Source organism: Ascaphus truei, chromosome 6, assembly GCF_040206685.1.
Source record: "Ascaphus truei isolate aAscTru1 chromosome 6, aAscTru1.hap1, whole genome shotgun sequence".
In the NCBI taxonomy this organism is placed as follows: Eukaryota; Metazoa; Chordata; class Amphibia; order Anura; family Ascaphidae; genus Ascaphus; species Ascaphus truei.
In genome coordinates this window covers 41,594,552-41,616,474 of record NC_134488.1, presented here as the reverse complement: position 1 = coordinate 41,616,474, position 21,923 = coordinate 41,594,552, and the positions used below count along the sequence as shown (strand labels likewise).

The 21,923-nt window shown below is 45.5% G+C and overlaps 1 long non-coding RNA gene across 2 annotated transcripts in view; it reads right to left on the bottom strand.

Annotated features, from left to right (window-relative positions):
• Nucleotides 1-21,923, bottom strand: part of LOC142496442 (uncharacterized) — a 35,815-nt gene that overhangs the window by 11,171 nt on the left and 2,721 nt on the right. The window contains exons 1-2 of one of the 2 annotated variants that reach the window (XR_012801990.1): nucleotides 10,102-10,216; nucleotides 5,783-5,909 (exon numbers count right to left, since the gene is read on the bottom strand). This is a non-coding gene — a long non-coding RNA (uncharacterized LOC142496442). Of the gene's footprint in view, nucleotides 1-5,782; nucleotides 5,910-10,101; nucleotides 10,217-21,923 lie in introns of those variants that run through there. The other variant, XR_012801991.1, reaches the window with a different exon arrangement.

The window sequence follows — 21,923 nt, the reverse complement described above, 5'->3', positions numbered from 1 at the left end:
ACCAGAAACATAGATTGTAAGCTCTGCGGTGCAGGGACTGCGGCTTTAAGATTCCTATGTGCTGCGAGTCGCGCTCTCTACTGTAATTGTGACGCGCTTTGAGTCCCCTTGGGAGAGAAACGCTCTATGAAATAAAGTTATCATTTTATAACGTAACGTTACCCGATGTTATTGAGATGTAGCTCGGCCAGTGTTTTAGCTCTGAGTATACCAGGTTAACTCGTAGAACAGAACGTGTATTCTTGTTTTAGGTAACGTTACAGATTTAACGGAGCCCTGTGGATCTGAGTCTTAGATTGTAAGTTCTCTGGGACAGCCATTCCAGTTCCGTTCATGTTCTTTAGCAAGTAATGCACTTATTGTGTTATAACTCCCTGTATTCGTATGTCCACGTTGTAACACCCGACGTACGTTATTAGTGATAGAGATAGTGGTAAAACAGGCATCACGTCCGTATTGAGACCGTCTGATTGGTACACTACCAGTCACATAACCCTGGACCAAGAATGTATATGGCATTCTAGTTAAATAGGTTTATCAGCATCTGAATGCTCCTGTTTCCAGGCCAAATGCATGCTTCAATGTGAAGTCCCACATAGTCTGCCCGTTTCATTTCGTAGGGTCCTCTGAATAAGTGTTTATCAATCAATTGTTTTATTTGCTCTTTTTCCACCCTGTCCTTATCAGTAAAGAGGTGGGGAGGGGGCACTGGCTGTACAAACACTTGCTTATCACATAGTGACATCACGCAGTGACATCACGCAGTGACATCATGAAAAATGGATCTGCCAAAGAAAATCAAACCCCTCCCAAGTCTCACGTAAAAAAATAAATAAAAATACTACTTATTGGTGTCAGATTTGAGTAAAAAAGATATCAATTACTCAGACGAAACCCCTTAAACATGGAATTTGCTGCTTATTGTTGTAGGGTGGATTACCCCTTTAAGAAATACGCAACATAAGAAGCCTCTGGTGTTTTCGCAAGCAGAATAACTGCCAATGTTACATCTTGACCTTATTTTGATGAGCTAAAATGAATCTCCGCCCCCAAATCTTTCTTTCCCCCCCACTTCTAATTAACCAAAATGTTTAATAAGTAACAGGAATCCTTCCAGCCATTCAGCTCATCATTAACAATTCATTCCATTATGGGCATGTATCATTTCAAATCAACCCAACATTCAAAGAAAACAATTTGCTTCCTTCGCCCAAAGATAATGGCTTGTAATTTCCATTAAGCTGCAGAATCACAGGCCTTGAACATTTCATTAATTGGCATTGGTAATAGGAGCTCGTCGTCTCCCAGGGAAGTAAGTAAAAGTCACATATCAGATTCCAGAGAAGATATGGCAATTCAAAATATAGTCATTTGCGGCTCTTTCAATTACAGGTGAAATTCCTTCCTTCCTTCTATTCTGCTTCAGCGCGAGAGAGATATTGACTCTGTTTTTGTGCAGGGCCTTAAAATGGAGATTTGCAGATTTGTAAAAAAAAAAAAATACATTTTTAGTATAGCCCTGCTCACTGCAACATAGGAGGCGTCCATAGTCCGCAGGCGCAAAAAAAATGCAAGTGCATTTTCTTGCATGACGGACAGATCACGTGCGCGGTTCAGCCAATGAGGGCAAACCGCTCACGTGACGGCCACGCCTCCCCATCGCGCACGTCACAGGGATCCTACAGGCCACGGATCGCTTTTCGTGCAGGCGCCCACGACGCCATACGCTCCGCCTGTACTGTACCCGAGGCCTTAGGAATCGCTGCTGTGTTCCCTGGTGGGAAGTGGAGAGATTTACTTTTACTGGGGAAATCCCTTCTAGGCAAACGGCGGATTTCAAGGTCCGCCGGCCCTGGGCGCTTGCCTGTGTCGGCCGCCTCTTTGCTGCCGCCCTTCTGCTCCTTTGAAATCCCAGCGTCAAAAGACGCCGCGGACGTCGCCAGCGTGACGGCGCACGGTGGCGTGTTGCCATGGAAATGGGACGTCATTCGACGTTGCGACGTCACGTTGCCACGGCAACGAGATGCCGTGTGACGCTACGATAGGAGCAGGAGGGCGGCAGCAAAGAGGCGACCGACACAGGCAAGTGCCGTCCCATTAGGTCCGATAGGCTCTCGAGCGCGGCAAAGGCATATCGGGGCGTAAATATTGTCACCCCAGGCCCGGGAATAACGGTAAATCTTCCACTGCTTCTAGGATCAAAGTGCACTAATGGCCCTGACATGTGTAAGGGGTGACACACTAATGGTCCTGACATGTGTAAGGGGTGACACGCTAATGGCCCTGACATGTGTAAGGGGTGACACACTAATGGCCCTGACATGTGTAAGGGGTGACACGCTAATGGCCCTGACATGTGTAAGGGGTGACACACTAATGGCCCTGACATGTGTAAGGGGTGACACGCTAATGGCCCTGACATGGGTAAGGGGTGACACACTAATGGCCCTGACATGTGTAAGGGGTGCCACACTAATGGCCCTGACATGTGTAAGGGGTGACACACTAATGGCCCTGACATGTGTAAGGGGTGACACACTAATGGCCCTGACATGTGTAAGGGGTGACACACTAATGGCCCTGACATGTGTAAGGGGTGACACACTAATGGCCCTGACATGTGTAAGGGGTGACACACTAATGGCCCTGACATGTGTAAGGGGTGACACACTAATGGCCCTGACATGTGTAAGGGGTGACACACTAATGGCCCTGACATGTGTAAGGGGTGACACACTAATGGCCCTGACATGTGTAAGGGGTGACACACTAATGGCCCTGACATGTGTAAGGGGTGACACACTAATGGCCCTGACATGTGTAAGGGGTGACACACTAATGGCCCTGACATGTGTAAGGGGTGACACCTGGGGGAATGATGCATTTTTACCAAAATCTGACACCGATGCATAGTAAATGTGGGTCTGTAAACGTGGTGAGCTATGATGTGGGAGGGCTGGGGTTGCACAGACAGGACCTCCACCCTCCTCCCTTTATTGACTCTCGGATAAGAAGAGGGGTACGAAAATCACTACCCTACAATTATATTTTTAGAGAAACCACATAAGCCAAATCTTTGCTTTTATTAATGCTACATCAATTTAAGGATGCTATATCATTAACTTAACCATGTTCTTTTTGTATAGAACTGACAGTGCACATAGCATTTCAGCAGAAACAGCTCCCTGTCCCATAGAGCTTACAATCTATATTTTTAGTGCCTGGGGGACAGGAAGGTAAAGTCACAAAGCGCTGACACCAGGAATTGAACCAGGTTCCGGCCCGGTTTATACAGTGAGTATAGTATTCTCACTGAGCCACTCCTTCAGCCATATGGTTTAGGTTGTTTGCAAAAGGTTGTTTTGATGGCTGGCTAGGTGGGAGTGCACCTTTAAAGGTAAGGAAAACATTTGTTTTTAAAGTAGATGGCATTACACCTTTAAAAGATACCATGGCACACGCAGAATATAATGGAACCTGCAGCCTCTTCTCCATAGTGAGATACAAGCTCTCGCTGCAGTTTGCCAATTATTCCAGCTGCCCACCCTAATTAGATCCCCAACCTAAACCGCTTTCAAAGCCCCTTATCAAGACATTGCAGGCCATTTGGGATCCCACTCTTTATCTGGATGCCTTGATAAAGGGATTATTCCCAGAAACATGGATGTGTTATTCAGGCCCCATCTAACTCCGCATCCGTCTCCCGGTTGGGATCAGACGGATTAAGCCTCTGACAAGAAGCGGAGTCCGGTGAAAATTACATATTGGATTTAGATGTGAATTCCAACATTGGGGCAATAGATGGTACTTTAAAACCCAGGATGAGGATGGCTGGAGGTATGAGTTATCTCAGACAGGAGTCTCTCAACTGCAAAAGCTATTGGAGATCCTACATGAATCCTATAAAGCCACACAGCCAGAAAAGGAAAAGAAGCGTGGATTAGCAATGCATCTACAGCAGGAGTGGTCAACAAAGTGTTCAGGTTGACCTTCATCAACAGGTCAGGTTTTCAGAATAACCCTGCTTCAGCACAGTTGGCCCAATCACTGACTCTTCCCAAGGTGCAAGCGGGGGCAGAGACACAGAATGTGATATATCTGATTATAATCTGTGCACCATGTAACTCCTCCCCCAACTCTTCCTACTGACTCCCCCCAAGGTGCAAGCTGGGGCAGAGACGCAGAATGTGATACACCTCATTATAATCTGTGTCGTGGAACAGGATTTTACATTTCTCTGTCTCCCTTTGCAGCTCATATGATTCATGTGTCCCTAGTTTAGCTGCCTGCTATTTTCCCTGTCCCAGCAGCTAGCTGCATGTGAAAAGGCAACATTATTGTTACATGTTGTTTACACAGCCCTAGTCAGGGTTGGTTGCCTGTAATCTCCTATTCTCCTAGCTGAGAGTGGGCTATTCCTACCCCCCTGTCCTTGCTGAGAGTTAGTATAGTCTCACTTCACTTCTAGTGTGACCCTTGCCCCTCACTTCCTTTTCACCCTGGACTCTGAGTGAGTACCTGCCTGCTATTTGCCCCAGCAAGGCCTTTCTGTTTTTACACTGCCTTATCTTGATACACTGCACTTCAGACAGAGAAGCACTCTCTACCCACACTACATCTGCAAATACCTTTCTTCCTGTGATTTTCCCTCAATAAAACTAAGAAAGACAAAAGGACTTGTTGTGCTTTGGAAGAGGGAAGGCATGAGTTAAGCTAACTGGAATTATTCATACATCATTCGTGACTCTGGTTCCAGGATAATCTGTGCCCCATGTAACTCATCCCCCCAACTCCTCCTACTGACTCTCCCCAAGGTGCAAGCTGGGGCAGATTGGGCAAAATTGGAGCAAAATGTTTTGATGCAGAGTGAAAATCCAGTTTTGTTCCCAAACTGCCCTGATACTGTAAATAGACCCCTATGTGCACTTATCAAAATCCAAAAATAGATTATTTTCAAATAATATGTTTGTGTGCTTTTCTTCTTCAATGCGCTGCCTGTAAGATTACAAGTGCTTCTATTTTCTTCAGTGCACTGTATTATTTGTTCATTAGTACGTAGGATGAACACATGGGAAATGCTCAATATAACATTCTAGCCAGAGATGTTGGTGGCTCGGAGTATAAACAGTTCCACTCCTGTGGAGTAGAGAAAGATAGAGTCTGTTACACTAATCGCCTCTCATTTGCATGCAGTTTTCCTGACAAAAGTGGTCTGTTAGTGAGATATGACACGATTTGGTTCTCACCACAAGTTGAATAGGTTAAATTAGTTTCTCACTCTCACTCTCATTCATTGTGAAAGGAACACTGCAGGGGAATTCTCGTGAGAGGCGAATATCCAGTGTTGCCTGCTTTGTGAAATTGTCATAAGTCTCTGTTTGTAGCACTGCGGTTACAGCAAACTTTGTGTTAGCTGGACACTCTTGCAGACACGTGCATGATGGGTTAAAAACCGACGCAAACTACCTTCACTGTGTCAGGCTTAGCTGTACGAGCTAGGTAATGCAGGAGGAGAAAGCTCTAGAACCCACATACAAATGGAAGCAAAAAGTGACAGACCTACTGGGAGTTCATTTGCATCTCACTACCCAGAACCCTCAGCTTAACCACTATATGAGATGTGACGATGGGGTGAAGGAAGAAGATCGGTGGCTTGTGGAAGACATGCAGATACGCTTATTTGCTCTATCATTGCTGCATAGTCCTTAAAAGGCCGTAATTATACCAAAAAACGCCAGGGGCGCAAAAACAACATGCATTAATCCAATTGAGGGATACACACCTCGAGCGACGTGCGCGCCGCCTGGAACTGCGGGCGGCAGACTGGAGAGGAGACGGGGGAATATGTTTTTGGCAGGCGACGGCCGCGTCACGTGTGCGGTTCAGCTGGGAGGGAATTGAGGGAGACACTGGTGGGGGGGATTGAGAGAGACACTGGTGAGGGTGAGGGGGTTGAGAGAGAGCAGTGAGCTTACTTACATAGTGACTAACAGTGAGCCTTACTTACATAGTGACTAAGCAGTGAGCCTTACTTACATAGTGACTAAGCAGTGAACTTACTTACATAGTGACTAAGCAGTGAGCTTACTTACATAGTGACTAAGCAGTGAGCCTTACTTACATAGTGACTAAGCAGTGAGCTTACTTACATAGTGACTAAGCAGTGAGCTTACTTACATAGTGACTAAGCAGTGAGCCTTACTTACATAGTGACTAAGCAGTGAGCTTACTTACATAGTGACTATGCAGTGAGCCTTACTTACATAGTGACTAAGCAGTGAGCTTACTTACATAGTGACTAAGCAGTGAGCTTACTTACATAGTGACTAAGCAGTGAGCCTTACTTACATAGTGACTAAGCAGTGAGCTTACTTACATAGTGACTAAGCAGTGAGCTTACTTACATAGTGACTAAGCAGTGAGCCTTACTTACATAGTGACTAAGCAGTGAGCTTACTTACATAGTGACTAAGCAGTGAGCTTACTTACATAGTGACAAAGCAGTGAGCTTACCTACATAGTGACTAAGCAGTGAGCCTTACTTACATAGTGACTAAACAGTGAGCTTACTTACATAGTGACTAAGCAGTGAGCTTACTTACATAGTGACTAAGCAGTGAGCTTACTTACATAGTGACTAAGCAGTGAGCTTACCTACATAGTGACTAAGCAGTGAGCTTACTTACATAGTGACTAAGCAGTGAGCTTACTTACATAGTGACAAGCAGTGAGCTTACCTACATAGTGATTAAGCAGTGAGCCTTACTTACATAGTGACTAAGCAGTGAGCTTACTTACATAGTGACTAACAGTGAGCCTTACTTACATAGTGACTAAGCAGTGAGCTTACTTACATAGTGACTAAGCAGTGAGCTTACTTACATAGTGACTAAGCAGTGAGCCTTACTTACATAGTGACTAAGCAGTGAGCTTACTTACATAGTGACTAAGCAGTGAGCCTTACTTACATAGTGACTAAGCAGTGAGCTTACTTACATAGTGACTAAGCAGTGAGCCTTACTTACATAGTGACTAAGCAGTGAGCTTACTTACATAGTGACTAAGCAGTGAGCTTACTTACATAGTGACAAAGCAGTGAGCTTACCTACATAGTGACTAAGCAGTGAGCCTTACTTACATAGTGACTAAGCAGTGAGCTTACTTACATAGTGACTAAGCAGTGAGCTTACTTACATAGTGACTAAGCAGTGAGCTTACTTACATAGTGACTAAGCAGTGAGCTTACCTACATAGTGACTAAGCAGTGAGCCTTACTTACATAGTGACTAAGCAGTGAGCTTACTTACATAGTGACAAGCAGTGAGCTTACCTACATAGTGATTAAGCAGTGAGCCTTACTTACATAGTGACTAAGCAGTGAGCTTACTTACATAGTGACTAAGCAGTGAGCTTACTTACATAGTGACTAAGCAGTGAGCTTACTTACATAGTGACTAAGCAGTGAGCTTACTTACATAGTGACTAAGCAGTGAGCCTTACTTACATAGTGACTAAGCAGTGAGCTTTACTTACATAGTGACTAAGCAGTGAGCCTTACTTAAATAGTGACTAAGCAGTGAGCTTACTTACATAGTGACTAAGCAGTGAGCTTACTTACATAGTGACTAAGCAGTGAGCCTTACTTACATAGTGACTAAGCAGTGAGCCTTACTTACATAGTGACTAAGCAGTGAGCCTTACTTACATAGTGACTAAGCAGTGAGCTTACTTACATAGTGACTAAGCAGTGAGCTTACTTACATAGTGACTAAGCAGTGAGCTTACTTACATAGTGACTAAGCAGTGAGCTTACTTACATAGTGACTAAGCAGTGAGCTTACTTACATAGTGACAAGCAGTGAGCCTTACTTACATAGTGACTAAGCAGTGAGCTTACTTACATAGTGACTAAGCAGTGAGCCTTACTTACATAGTGACTAAGCAGTGAGCCTTACTTACATAGTGACTAAGCAGTGAGCCTTACTTAAATAGTGACTAAGCAGTGAGCTTACTTACATAGTGACTAAGCAGTGAGCTTACTTACATAGTGACTAAGCAGTGAGCTTACTTACATAGTGACAAGCAGTGAGCCTTACTTACATAGTGACTAAGCAGTGAGCTTACTTACATAGTGACTAAGCAGTGAGCCTTACTTACATAGTGACTAAGCAGTGAGCCTTACTTACATAGTGACTAAGCAGTGAGCTTACTTACATAGTGACTAAGCAGTGAGCTTACTTACATAGTGACTAAGCAGTGAGCCTTACTTACATAGTGACTAAGCAGTGAGCCTTACTTACATAGTGACTAAGCAGTGAGCTTACTTACATAGTGACTAAGCAGTGAGCCTTACTTACATAGTGACTAAGCAGTGAGCTTACTTACATAGTGACTAAGCAGTGAGCCTTACTTACATAGTGACTAAGCAGTGAGCTTACTTACATAGTGACTAAGCAGTGAGCCTTACTTACATAGTGACTAAGCAGTGAGCTTACTTACATAGTGACTAAGCAGTGAGCTTACTTACATAGTGACAAGCAGTGAGCCTTACTTACATAGTGACTAAGCAGTGAGCCTTACTTACATAGTGACTAAGCAGTGAGCTTACTTACATAGTGACTAAGCAGTGAGCTTACTTACATGGTGAACGAATGACAGTGACATGTTTAATAAGTGACATGTATTTGATTGGTGCTCGTTTACAACAAAATCAAGAAACTTGAACTACTGTCCGGTCAAATAATTTTTAATATTTTGATTTCTCCACAGCAATCAAATGCTTTGGAGTATTTTGTACGGTCTTTGCCTAGCCTCTTCTACAAACAGGCACATCGTAATTATAGTGCCTGTCCTAGCGGGAAAAATATAGGTCCTTATTCTGTAATGTTCTGGCGTTATCGCACGGAAAGGTCCTTCGACTTCAATGGGACGTCCCGTGTGGTAACGCCAGACTGACGCTATTCACACTCTACAGAATAAGGGCCGTTGAGTAGAGAAGGGCAAACGTTTTTGGTGAATTTGGATCCGCACTGGATCGGACGGTTCCTCTGGTCTGCGGATATCAGCGGATCAATCTTAAAAAGGGCGATTCGCGTTTTGCGGATTTTAAAAATTATTATTACCGATACACTCCGCGGATTCCCCAATCTGTAGATTCCAATCCGTAGATTCAACAATCCGTTGGTGGATTCGTAAAGAAGTGGATTGTACAAATCCGTCCACGGGTTGTATCCAATGGTGTTTTTTGATGAACCCGTGCGTATTAAAACCGACCAAATCCGTTTGCGAAATGGATTTTGGGGGGAAAATGTGAGAAAATCCGGGACACTGATTTGGGCGGATTCGCTCATCTCTACCAATGAGTAAGAACGATAATTAATAGATAAGAAAATAGCAACACATTCATTTTCTACAAGAAATAAATGAAAAGTATGCTTACAATATGGGTGATTCCATATTTCTAAGGAAGCTGATTACTTTGATCAAATATTTTTTTTTAAATGATTTTAAAAAAAATCTGGAACTGTGCCTTTAAAACAGGAGTCTAAGCTGCCATTTCCCACTTTAATATGGGCATTAATGGAATCCACACAATGAAGTAATTAGCTAAGTTGCTGATCGATCCGTTCTCCTGTGATCAAATCGGTGAAGATTTGGCTCGGGGGTTCACTAAATGGAATTGGTGCACTGCTAGAGAGAGGGCAGGGCTCAAAGAGGGGTGTGCCAGAGCCTGTTTCAGAAGAGGAAGAGGATGTGACTTTGTAAATGGTTGCTATAGAAACAAAAATGCTTGTTAAATCATAATACATTAAAAATGTCAGAGTTGTTTAAAAAAAAATGCTACAAGTATTTTCTCATAGTACGGAACAGATTTATTAAAAAAAAAAACACATGTAGGATATTATGAAAAGAAAAAAGAGACAGCGCACCACCTCTCATAGTGTATAAATGTGTAATTATAAATAAACAATAATTAATATGAATAATAATATGGAAAATAATAATCCGGTTATCTTGCGTTACACTGATGAGCCAACTCAGTGACGTCAGCGTATCGCCTGGTAGCTCCGTGGAGCTGTGGCTTGCATTTTGGGACCTTACCCCAGAGCCTGCGGTTTGGGGTTAATTTGTTCCATTGTCCACCGTGTCTCCGGTATCCACACCTGTGACGTCACCACCGTGTGGACGTGTGCCAGGTCTGAGTGCCTGCATTGGAGCCCTGTGACAGGGGGAAGTCAGGGACGGATAATTATGCCTGGGAAACATACATCTGAGTCCTTCATCCAGCACTCAGAAGGTTAACATAGTAAGAATACTTGGGCAATCAGGAAGTAAGCGGAGACAGCTGACAACCAGCTTGATAAGGTTGCGTCCATGGTTACTGATTGCGTGTTGAGGCGCGCGGAGGCTGAGGGAAAGCGGGTGCTTTCCCTGGCCTTAGACCGCGCGCCGTCTGGGGGCGTGTCTGGGGGCGGGCCAGTGACATCACGCTCACGTGACCGGCCCTGCGCTCCGGCAAGCGCAAACATTTTACATTTTGCTAAGACTTACGCTTCCGCACGCTTGCTGACGCGTGCGTGAGCCCCTGCTAAAGCCGCTCTCATTGCGGCTGCAGGGGCTAAGTGCCGAGCATAAGCGCGCCTCAGCACGGGTCAGCGCATAAGCGCTGACCATGTCCGAGGCCTAAGGAGGCTACTGCTTGTAGTAGGTGGCTGACTCAGACTACAGAGCTGTCCTGTGCAAGCTCCTATCCTACGCACTGAGTTGCGCCACCCTAGGCAACCGACTCACGCTGGCTCAGCAGTGTAGTGCAAGCTAATTGGATAAGCTTTCAGCAGTATTAGGGGATTAAAGCAATTTGTGCCAATATATCAATATTTCAAAACTCCTACGCGTTTCGTTGAACTAGTCAACTTCTTCAGGTCCCTGATGTCACCACCGTGTGGACGTGTGCCATTGCCGAGTGCCTGCATTGGAGCCCTGGACAGCCTGAAACAGGAACGTCCGTGGAGACTACAGTGGGGGCCCAGAATGACAACTGCTATTCACGGAGTGGATCGTTTGGATCCCTGAGCGGTAACATGTACCCAAAACATGCCCTGCCTAATTGATTTTTTCTGTACACACATAATACCACTAATTATTGTTTAATTATAATTACACATTTATACAAAATGAGAGTTCGTGCGCTGTCTCTCTTTCTTTTCATGTGATCTTTATGGTGTCGGGCAGCAGACTCTCAACACATGAGGTTTAAAAACCAAAGTATTTTTGATATTTATCACAAATCTTTGGGTGTCGTCTTTAAGGCCATTTTTATGGTTGTTATTAAGATTATTTACTATCACATTATTGTTTCCACTATAAATCTCATTTATTACACAGTTTGTGGCAGTTATATTTTCGCTTTATAACATGTAGGATATTGCTTGGTCTGCAGCTTTAAGGAGGTCGATGTCCTGATTGCAGCAGAGCGAGGAAGATTAGCATTCTGAATCCACATTGTGATACTCTGAGGTTTCTCCGGCAGACCATATCTCACAAGTACTTATTGCTAATACAGGTGTCCTTCGTTTAATCCCAGCATATGGCATAATGCTAATCGTCCGCAGAACAATATGTAGCTATGTAAACTCTGGCCACGGAATTCCACTGCCTAGCACGTAAGTCCTGGTACCAGCGCAGGCAGTGTTAGGGTTAAATCTGCCCTTGCTGTAGTAAGCAGTCCCCTTAAGTGACAGGAGGGGTGGCTTATGGTCTGGGTACTGCCCATACGTGGCCCTTCCCCTGGTAACAAAAAGGGTCTGCAGCCTAAATGTAGTTCGGTTCTCAGAGAGTTGGATGTGTGGAGTCAGGGCTCTGGTTCACCTTCCATCCCCTCCCTCAGGGGAGAGGGACCAGCTCCCCCACACCTCACCAGGGAGTGAGGGAGTCAGGGATAGACCTTTGGGTCCTCAAGCTCTGGGGGTTGAGTCCAGGGACCAAGAGAGAGAGAGAGAAAAGTGTGCATGTTGGTCTGCTGTATGAAGAATAAAGAACCAGTTACTGTTTTATACTCCTGCCTGAGGCTGCAGTTCTTCAGGGAGAGCGTGAGAGCGTTTTCCATAGGGGACTGCAACTAGCTACGATAGGTCCTGTGGGAATGGAGGCGCCGTACCACCGAGAGAACTAATCCAGCACTGAAAGCCTGTCCTGATTATCCCCACCACCACCTGCGGATGCTCAGAGCCTCCTGTGAGCGATACAGGTAGCACAAACACCAGGTAACAACCTGAGATCTCCCTTAGGCTGGGGGAACATGGGTTACAAATATATATATATATATTGGAATTCTTTGTATCAAGTTCTACAAAACTGTGATCTGCTCCCAAACTGGCTCTAAAGCAGGGGTGAGCCTCTCCAGTCCTCAAAGGCCACCGACTGGTCACGTGTCACCCCTGCTTCAGCATAGGTGGCTCAATCAGTCCCAGCTTCAGCACAGATGACTAAATCAGTCCCTACTTCAGCACAGGTGGCTCAATCAGTCCCTGCTTCAGCACAGGTGGCTCAATCAGTCCCTGCTTCAGCACAGATGTCTCAATCAGTGGCTGAGCCACCTGTGCTGAAGCAGGGATATCCTGGAAATCCTACCTGTTGGTGGCCTTTGAGGACTGGAGTTGCCCCACCCCTGCTGTAAATGTATTGTGTTGAGCGTGTAACATTATTGCCTCTGATTTGCACTGATGTCTTCAGGCATCAATCCGCCAGGGTTTCTGATTCATAACGACGGCCCACTTTCTCGGGTCCCGATCTCCATATCTTCACGCTTTTTTCATTTCGGCCGCACCCATAGTGCAGGCTACAGCGCGAGCTACGTAGCTGCCGCCGGGACAAACGCTAGGTCGCCAATCTGTATGCGCATAGTGCTGGCGCGTGCACAAGCGCTACAGGGAGAGTGGCACTTCGCAATACAAACATGTTTGTACTTGCAGCCCGCCGCCGGGTCACGGAGGAGCGCGGAAGCTAGCGCGTTCTACTATGGACGCGGCCTTCGAAAGACAGGATCCTGAGCTGAGAAACAAAGTCTGCAAATCCATACATTGCTATTGAGATCAGAGAACAGGACGGGCCACGCCTCCAAACAAGGTACAATTAGATTGCAAGCTCTTCAGGGCAGAGATTTCCTTTCCTATCGTCTGATTTTGTGTGTTGCACTTAGTGTATTATATTGTCTCTTCTGTACAGCGCTGAGTGTACTGTGGTCGCTACATAAATAAAGATATAGAAATACATAATCTTGGCAAGCTGAAAACCCAAATCCCTAGTATTATATACGTAACCCGGTTTCCCCCACCCAATCTCACATAGGGTCCGCTAGGGGACCTAACGCTCAGGCTACATGTCTCTGTGTGGTGCATACCTGCTGGCAACAGGGGGCCCTGAGTCTCCCGCGATGTCATGGGGGAAGACAGGACAGGTTTCTGGGGTTGTGCCTCCGTTCTCTTCACTGGTGCAGCGCCTCCATCTCCTGCAGCCCCCAGCAATATGGGGTGGAGTACCTACAGAAGAATTGTCTCCCCCTCCTCCTGATAAACTCCACCCTCAGGCAGGAACTTGTATAAGAGTACAGTCTCTTTATTCCTCTTCTCACTCAGTCAGTTACAGCATACAGTACACACAGCAAGCAGGATGTCCCTGACTCCACTCCAGGCCTAGGGCCACCCACAGTGGGTCTAGCTCTTCCCCTACCCAGGAGGTATGGGGTACACAACCTTGAACTCTTTGATTCTCAGCTCACTCCCTCTCCCTCTCACTGACTAACTCACACAAAATAGACAATGGTCATACCCTAAGTAGCTCCAAAAGGCACCGCCCCTGTGTCTCTTGATTGGACACAGAGTCTGGTGACTTGCCTTCACTGCCTCAGTGTATTACCTGACGTGGGGGAAACCCATGATTACTCCTGGCAAACCTGCCCTTATGCAGGGATTACCGCCAGGAGGAGGGCAGAACTATAGCCCAAACCACACAGGGCTACATATACTTAATAGGGCCAGCAGGAGCCCTAAATATACACCAGTAAGCAAAGAAACCCCAACGCGCGTCCACAGCGCCGGATTTTAACATGTTGCCACCCATAGGCACTTAGCTTTTTATCACCCGGGCCGCCTCCTCCTGCAGCGTTGCGGCGTCAAATGTTGCTGCAATGTCACGTGACTAGGTGTTTCCATGACAACGCGTCACCGTGTGACGCCACGTTGTCATTTGATGCCACGATGCTGCAGAAGGAGGGGGGGGGGGGGGAGTGAGAAAAAACAGGAACATTTGTCGCCCCAAAATTTTGCCGCCCTGGGGCCGGTCCTATCGGGTGTAATGGTAAATCTGCCCCGGTAAGGGTCATTTGGGTCAATCTTGGAGTGAAAACATGGGGCCTTTTTTATTTACTGTTGCCAAAAGATTAATAACAGATATCACAGAATACACAATACACGCTACACGGGACACAATGCACACACATTCAAACATTGCAGTCATAAGGCCTGAGTCAGGCGTGGCCAACTCCAGTCTTTATTGGCCACCAACAGGTCAGGTTTTAAGGATGTCCCTACTTCAGCACAGGTGGCTCAGTCAGTCCCAGCTTCAGCACAGGTTTCGACTGAGCCACTGATTGAGCCACCTGTGCTGAAGCATTGATAGCCTTAAAACCTGACCTGTTGGTGGCCCTTGGGGACTAGCGTCGGCCACCCTTGGCCCAAGTAGAAAATCCCAAAGACAGGTATCGTTAATCGGATCAGGGCAATATTTTCCAGCTATATATGTAACACAAAAAAATAAGCGTATTCAATGATTGTACTGTACATGACTAGGTCGAGAGAAGGAATATAAGTACAACGTAAAACACGATGTCACTGCCTATGGGACACTGTGTCCTGCTGAGGGAGCTTCTACGGTCTGACAACCCTGATCCAAAAAGCTTTCTTTGCAATAATGTTCCTCTTGCTATGTTATCCTTTAGCAGTGCAGTCCAGGAAGGGAACACAGTCATTATAACTCATTAACTCGTTTCAGCAAGTGTTTCTGGAATAGCTGCTTCATGGTATAGAATATTATCCATGCGTCTCAGCTGCCAATCTACCTGTATTCCTATTAGCCGCGGTTTCCCCTCAAAGAATTCTCCCACAGCGTCTCGCGTCCCTTTCAGAAGATGGCTCCAGGGTACAGCGAGCATCTCCACTGAACAGCGCGTTTACCTTAATGAGACACGTCCACCAGCGTATTACACGCGGATTCTGCACATGAGATCCATGACAACGGAAAGTCATCTATTAATTGGAAAAGCAGCGCGTGTGCGGGTAACACAGGAAGCCTGGCAACAAGGTCAGGTTCGGAGCTTTGTTCAGTTCCTGGCTGCTGAATTCCTCCATCCCCCTTCATCCCAGACAGGCCCACCCAAATTAGAAATACCTGGACAGACTCATCATTTGGATGAAAATGACCACCGCCTTTTATTACCCAAACACCGTCCTGCCATCTATAACATGAAAATGAACATTACATATTAAAGCTGCAGAGCAAGCAATATCCTACATGTGTTTAAAAAAAACTTTAGATGACCTTTTTAATGTATTATAATGTAACAAGCATTTTTGTTTCTATAACAATCATTTACAAAGTCACATCCCCTTTCTCTTCTGAAACAGGCCACTGACCAAAGGTTAGCGCAGCCGGGCCGCAAACCGGCATTGTCGCTACCTTCCGAAGCCCATTTATGGCAACAGCTCTATTGCACACCTTAACAGCATATAATTGGCAAGGCGTCCCATAACACAGAGGAGCGCAAACTTTTTAACCTGCGCCACCCTGCTTGCTCCCCCTTGCTTTCGCGCCCCCCTCACCTTGTATGGCGGCATGAAATTACGCCGAAGGGTCACGTGACGTGACCCCATTGCCACGGAGACAGACCCGTGACGTCACTCCGCATGAAACTGTGATGTCATTTGACGCCGCATTGCCATGGCAACGCATCTTTGCAGCTCGGCAGAACCCCGGTAAGGGAGTTGCAGAGGCCTCACACGATCCCCCGGCATTTAATTTAAATGCCTCGGGTAAGAGCGCAGGACCTCTGCAAGCGCCCGCGCCCACCCAAAAAAAATCCAGCGCCCCCCACTTTGCGCACCGCTGCGATAACGCACCATATTAATACATTCCATACATTTTGGATAACATAAAACAAATTTACATGAAAAACATATAACAAAAAAATATTAATAGGGTGGGTGAGAGAAATCTGCTACTCTCTTGTGCTAACCTAAAATGGCTGCCGCGTATACTGACTGTTACTCCAACTGCCAGTTTAGCTCCACCCACATTTTGAAACCCACCAATCACTGACTCCACAGATAAAACATTCCACTGCGGAACCTGAAATGTAACCCAATCCCCACCAGGGGGGTCATCGTCAGGAATCATGTTTCCCATTCATGATTGGTGCTTGGGGCTCTACTTTCTATAGAGAGTTGAACACAGGGGTGGCCAACTCCAGTTCTCAAGTGCCACCAACACAGTCGGGTTTCAAGGATATCCCTGCTTCAGCACAAGTGGTTCAGTCAATGAGAGGCCCTAAACCTGTTTTCTCACCAGTGATTAGCTTTCAAATCTAACTCCCTTCCCTACTCCTTCAGCCACTTCCCTCATATTGGCTGTCTTTTAGGATGCTAATGTTGATTAGGGAAGCAAAGCCAAGCCCTTTTCAACAACCAGCCATGAAGACAAAGACCCTCCTATTGTGTAAGTGTACTATAAAAGTTTGTGTTGGCAAAGTGCCTTATTTATAGGTAGGTAAAATAATCTAGAGACACCTCCTGACTGAGATTAAATTTGAGAACAAGATCTTTAGCCTCCTAAGGAATGATGACCACTGTTGTATTGTGTGTAGTGGAACTAATACTGAATGTAAATTATTAAACGTTTTGTTAGGTAAGGAACGCATTCTTTCTGACAAGTTTTATAATACTGTATAAATTACTGAATGGTCCAGTGCAGGAGGTCCAGGTGCAGTAGGTCCATGTGCAGTAGGTCCAAGTGCAGGAGGTCCAGGTGCAGGAGGTCCAGGTGCAGTAGGTCCAGGTGCAGTAGGTCCAGGTGCATGAGGACCAGGTGCAGTAGGTCCAGGTGAAGGAGGTCCAGGTGCAGGAGGTCGAGGGGCAGTAGGTCCAGGTGCAGGAGGTCCAGGCGCAGGAGGTCCATGTTCAGCTGGTCCAGGTGAAGTAGGTCCAGGTGCAGAAGGTGCTGGTCCTCTTTAAAAAAAAGCTAATAGCAGACAGGAACTATTAATCTGTTATATTCTCTATTTTATTTATTTTAGATTGCATTGTTTCAAAATTGGGAGGGAGAACCGGTACTCCTTGTTTGGCAGAATCTGGATTCGGGGAGATGTAACGTTTAGAGTAGTATTTCTCAAAAGTTTCTTATGTCATAGGTTTCTCGTTAAGTCTCAAAGAGGCCGTGTAAATGTTTTTTTTCTATTTGATCTGAGAAGTATCTATTGAATTTGTTTCAAACTTCATTGCGGAGTTTGGTTATCCTAAGGCTGCGTCCCCGCTAGCGCTGAGCGGGCGGCGCTTGCGGCGGTTACTTACATACAGTGGCGGCAGAGTTTATTCTAACTCGGCCGCCACCGCAAAGTGCGGGCAGACACGGCTTACTTTTTTTTTTTCCGGAGTGCCGCGTGTCAGCCGGGCGCCAGTCACATGCGCCTGGCGTCTCGAGGACGCCAGGCATCCCCGAAAACACCAAGCATCCCCGAAGGAGGCTGCAGGTAAGGGGGTATTTTATTTTTGGGAGCGTGGAGCGGGCCGGAACAGCCAGGGGGTCGCGAGGGGAAAGGAAGGGGGAGGGGAAGATGCGGCTAGGGGGGGCTGGCGCACGGCCACGTTCGGCGCCAGCCCGTAATGACGCGCGGGGCAAGACGGGTAAAAGTTAGAATAGGATGTGCCGCAGCTGTATATAGCTATATGTAAGTCCCAGCGCGCGCTCGTGCGCAGGCACACAGGATCACCCACACTCGGCACTTAAGTAAACAAAAAACCTATACTTTCCCGCGTGCTCAACTACCCGCAATGCCCCCCCCCCGCGTACATGCAGGGCACCCGGCGCTCATGCTTGGAGCGCTCTCCAAGCATGAGCGTGCTCAGCGCCAGCGGGGACTCAGCCTAATGCAGGAGCGGCCAAGTCCAGTCCTCAAGGGCCACCAGCAGGTCAGGTTTCAATGATATCTCTGCTTCAGCACAGGTGGCTCGATCAGTGGCTCAGTCAACAACTGTCCTAATGGGATGATTTTACCTTGTATTTAATGGAGATTAATGTATCTCTTAAAACCACTTTATAGATATCCCATATTATGAATGGGGATAAATTCTCTGCATCATTAGTATTAAAATAGTATAGGATTTCTGTATAGAAATTGCAATAAAGATGAATTGATGTGATAGGGAAGAGGTTTAGCATTTGTTGTTCAGCTCTGTAGATACTGAGGCATGATCTGACCAGGAAGAGATAGAAGTGCAATGTCACCAACACATTTCTAATCCTTCAAGAGTCCATCATTGGAGGCATGAAGACTCTATGGCCCATATCTACTAAAGGGTGTTACGATTTAGCACATCCTAACTCCCATGGGCATTAGGTCATGGTAAAGTTTAGCACCCTTTAGTGAATAAGGGGCCTATAAGTGCAATCCAACAACAGGTAGTGTAGGTTCATATTTTAGAGAAGGTCTGAGAACAATTTCTGGAGGAAGTCTTTCTATAGTCTGTAATCAGTGGTTTCAGGAATACCCTGATCCTGAGGTTGTTCCTCCTTTAACAATTGTCAGCATCTTCCTATCGTTCCAGGATTTTACTCTTGGATCTCCTGACCCGTGTTGTGCTCTAGTCTTTCTTCTACTTCGTTGGTGTGCTCATCTAGCACTGATAACTCTAAGGTCAGTACATGGTTTCCCTAATTCAACTTTCATGTAGTTTAAAAACCAGGTAAAGTCTTTCTTGGTAGGTGTCTGCAGATCTCCCGAGGTGCCATCATCCGGCCATTGTGACTGCCCTTGGGTCTGGCTGTCAGACATTTCTTGAGCTACTGCTTTTTTTTGCTGGAGGCACATCTACCCTGGAAACATATCAAGGAACCGCGTGGTTACAAGTCTGCTCCCATCAGTGTCTTGAATATGACCCTGATTGTGATACCTTTTAATGGACCAACATGAGATTTGTTCATAGATTCAATTCTTATGTTACAGACTTTTCCAAACTGGTATCTTCTTCAAGTTTTACATCTGTGAGGTTTCGAAAACTTGGTACACTGTAAGATTCTCTGGAATAAATAAAAATCTGGAACAAATAAGATTTCAGTCATGTGTTATCAGGATGCTAACAAAACTGTTTCTGTATCCAGTAAATGGGCTCTCGTTTCATGAGAAAGGTTTATGAGCGTACATTTAATGTTTGCTTTGACAACCAAATAGAACCAGTGTTTGATCTGTTTTTGGCGACGTTATCAATTACCTGTTGCTAGATGTTGGCCGACAAACAGTAACTGAGCTCCAAAGAAACACTGATACGTGATCAAAACCAAAACACCTCTTTTGTAATCATCAGCACAATGTGAAGTTTGTCCAACCAAGCGTGGCAGTGTACTGCTTGGCTCTGGAGGGATGTGCCACTTGAAAGGCAACAGTTAAATATTTATACGCTTAACAGAGAAAAGTGTGTGATCAAAAGGCAACGCTCATTTGTAAGAGCCGTGTTAATGCATACCAATCTGTTGTTCTGTACATGAAATATTCAATACATGTAAGTCAATACATAACATGATGCAGACCACATTGTGTATAAAGGAAATTCAATACACACACTATTCTTATCACATCATTTTCTGCAGGTCCCTTTACCGGCTGCAGATATCCCCAAGATATGTCTCCATGACATAGCTCTTCCCTGCATCTCAAACTACATCTATCAATACTACTCTCATGCAAAGAACTCCAGGTCAATATTGCTGTAATGATAGTGACCCAGTCCTGGCTTTGCACTCCCATTTGCTGTCTGTATTAGCATTGGTATAACAGAATAAGATCTGAAGAAACACTGGCCGGGGTTGTTACCACACTGTTAACGGAATTAGTTGATAGGTAAGCTTCTTGCCAGATTTACCATTATTGACTAAAAGGACATAGTGTATGGCAGGGGTGCTCAACTCCAGTCCTTGTACAGTTTTGAAGCTATCCCAGCTTCAGCACAGGTGGCTCAATCAGTGACTCAGTCAAAGCACAGGTGGCTCAATCATTGGCTCAATCTTTGACTGAGCCACTGATTGAGCCACCTGTGCTGAAGCAGGGATATGCTCAGAACCTGACCTGTTGGGGAGGAGGAGGGGAGGGGGGCTTGAGGACTGAGACAGCACCTGGTGTATGTAACAGCACTCCAAACTCACCTCAGCACACAACCTTCTACACAACTCAACATGCAGTTTTGTTTAATTACATAACTATAACCCTCATCACTGAGATATGTTAACAGGAGCAGGTTGGCTGTCCCTAAAGTTAAATGTTTCTTGTCGATGCTCACATACTTTCTGGACATGTTTCCCAATTACTTGTGCTGGTTTCTCTTCCCTACTGTACACGGCGCCGTTTTCAATCACATCACCCTCCAGAAGCTTGCTCATGGTACCAAGGTTCCATAAACCAGTAACTCTTCTTTCTCTGGGCACCTGACTTCAGGAACAATTTACCTGAGTATCTCAAGCCCCCCACCTGTTTAAGCTCTTTCAAGATCCTGGCTGTTTCATATTTTAATTGTACTGTAATATCTAATACTGTCACAATATTCTGCACCAGGGAACATACTGGAAAAGGATAGGTAATTCTCCCTGTATTTGCTCTTTGTATATTGCTAATATTGTATAAATAAATCCCCATGTCATACAGCACCTGCCAACCAGCTTCAGGCCAGCGTGATAATGATCCAGACCTGTTTTTTTAGATCCACTCACTAGACTGTTGTAAGAGGTATGAAGAAAGACCGTCCTGGATCATTACCACACGGTGGATCGGGAGTTAGTTGACAGGTAAACCCTCTTTATTCCGCCCATGATTTACAACTTTCCTTCTCTGTCATCACGTCCACCCACCTGTGGTGTTTCTTATATTGGGGGGGCATGGCTCACTTGGGGGGTCAAACAAAATAATGGGGGTAGGTATATTGAGGGCTCTCGCATACACATAAGATTGCACCTTAAAGGTAGTTAAATTATATCAATATATTGCCAATATATAGGAGAAGTGAGAGCCTGTCTATGCATTGGTGTTGAGGAGAGATGCGACCCTCTGTATACACACCCGCTTCACTACTGAAGTCAGTCGGATATTTGCAGAGTCACAAAATGACATCACAACCCCAATATGTCCGTCCCCTGTCACCGATACTGCATGTTTTTCTAAAACTTCCAGGATATGCTCCACATTCAAAAAAGGGTCCGCCGTCAGCGTTTAATGAACAAAAGTCGAAAAGCCTTTCAAATGCTAACCTCGTTAATTTCACATTTCCTTATAACATTGCCGTATAAATATGGAGCATTGCATTGTTATGCAAAAATCCTACCCTACCAATCTCAGCGACAGCACAACTGCAATAAAAAGCATATCCCTTATAAAGGCTGACGGGCAGCTCTGCGTTGTGCTGATAGCCGGTTTAATAAGCTCCACACACTAGATTACACCCACTGCCTAATTAAAGATCAGAAGCCATGCTCCATTGAAATATCTACACTACGTTTGCAGCTCATTCTGAATAGCCATTCACTAGCACATTACTAACGTGAACAGCACAATAAATAGGAGTGTATTTTCCTTGGATCACAGATGTTTGGAATCTGGTGCTGGGATGCTTGCA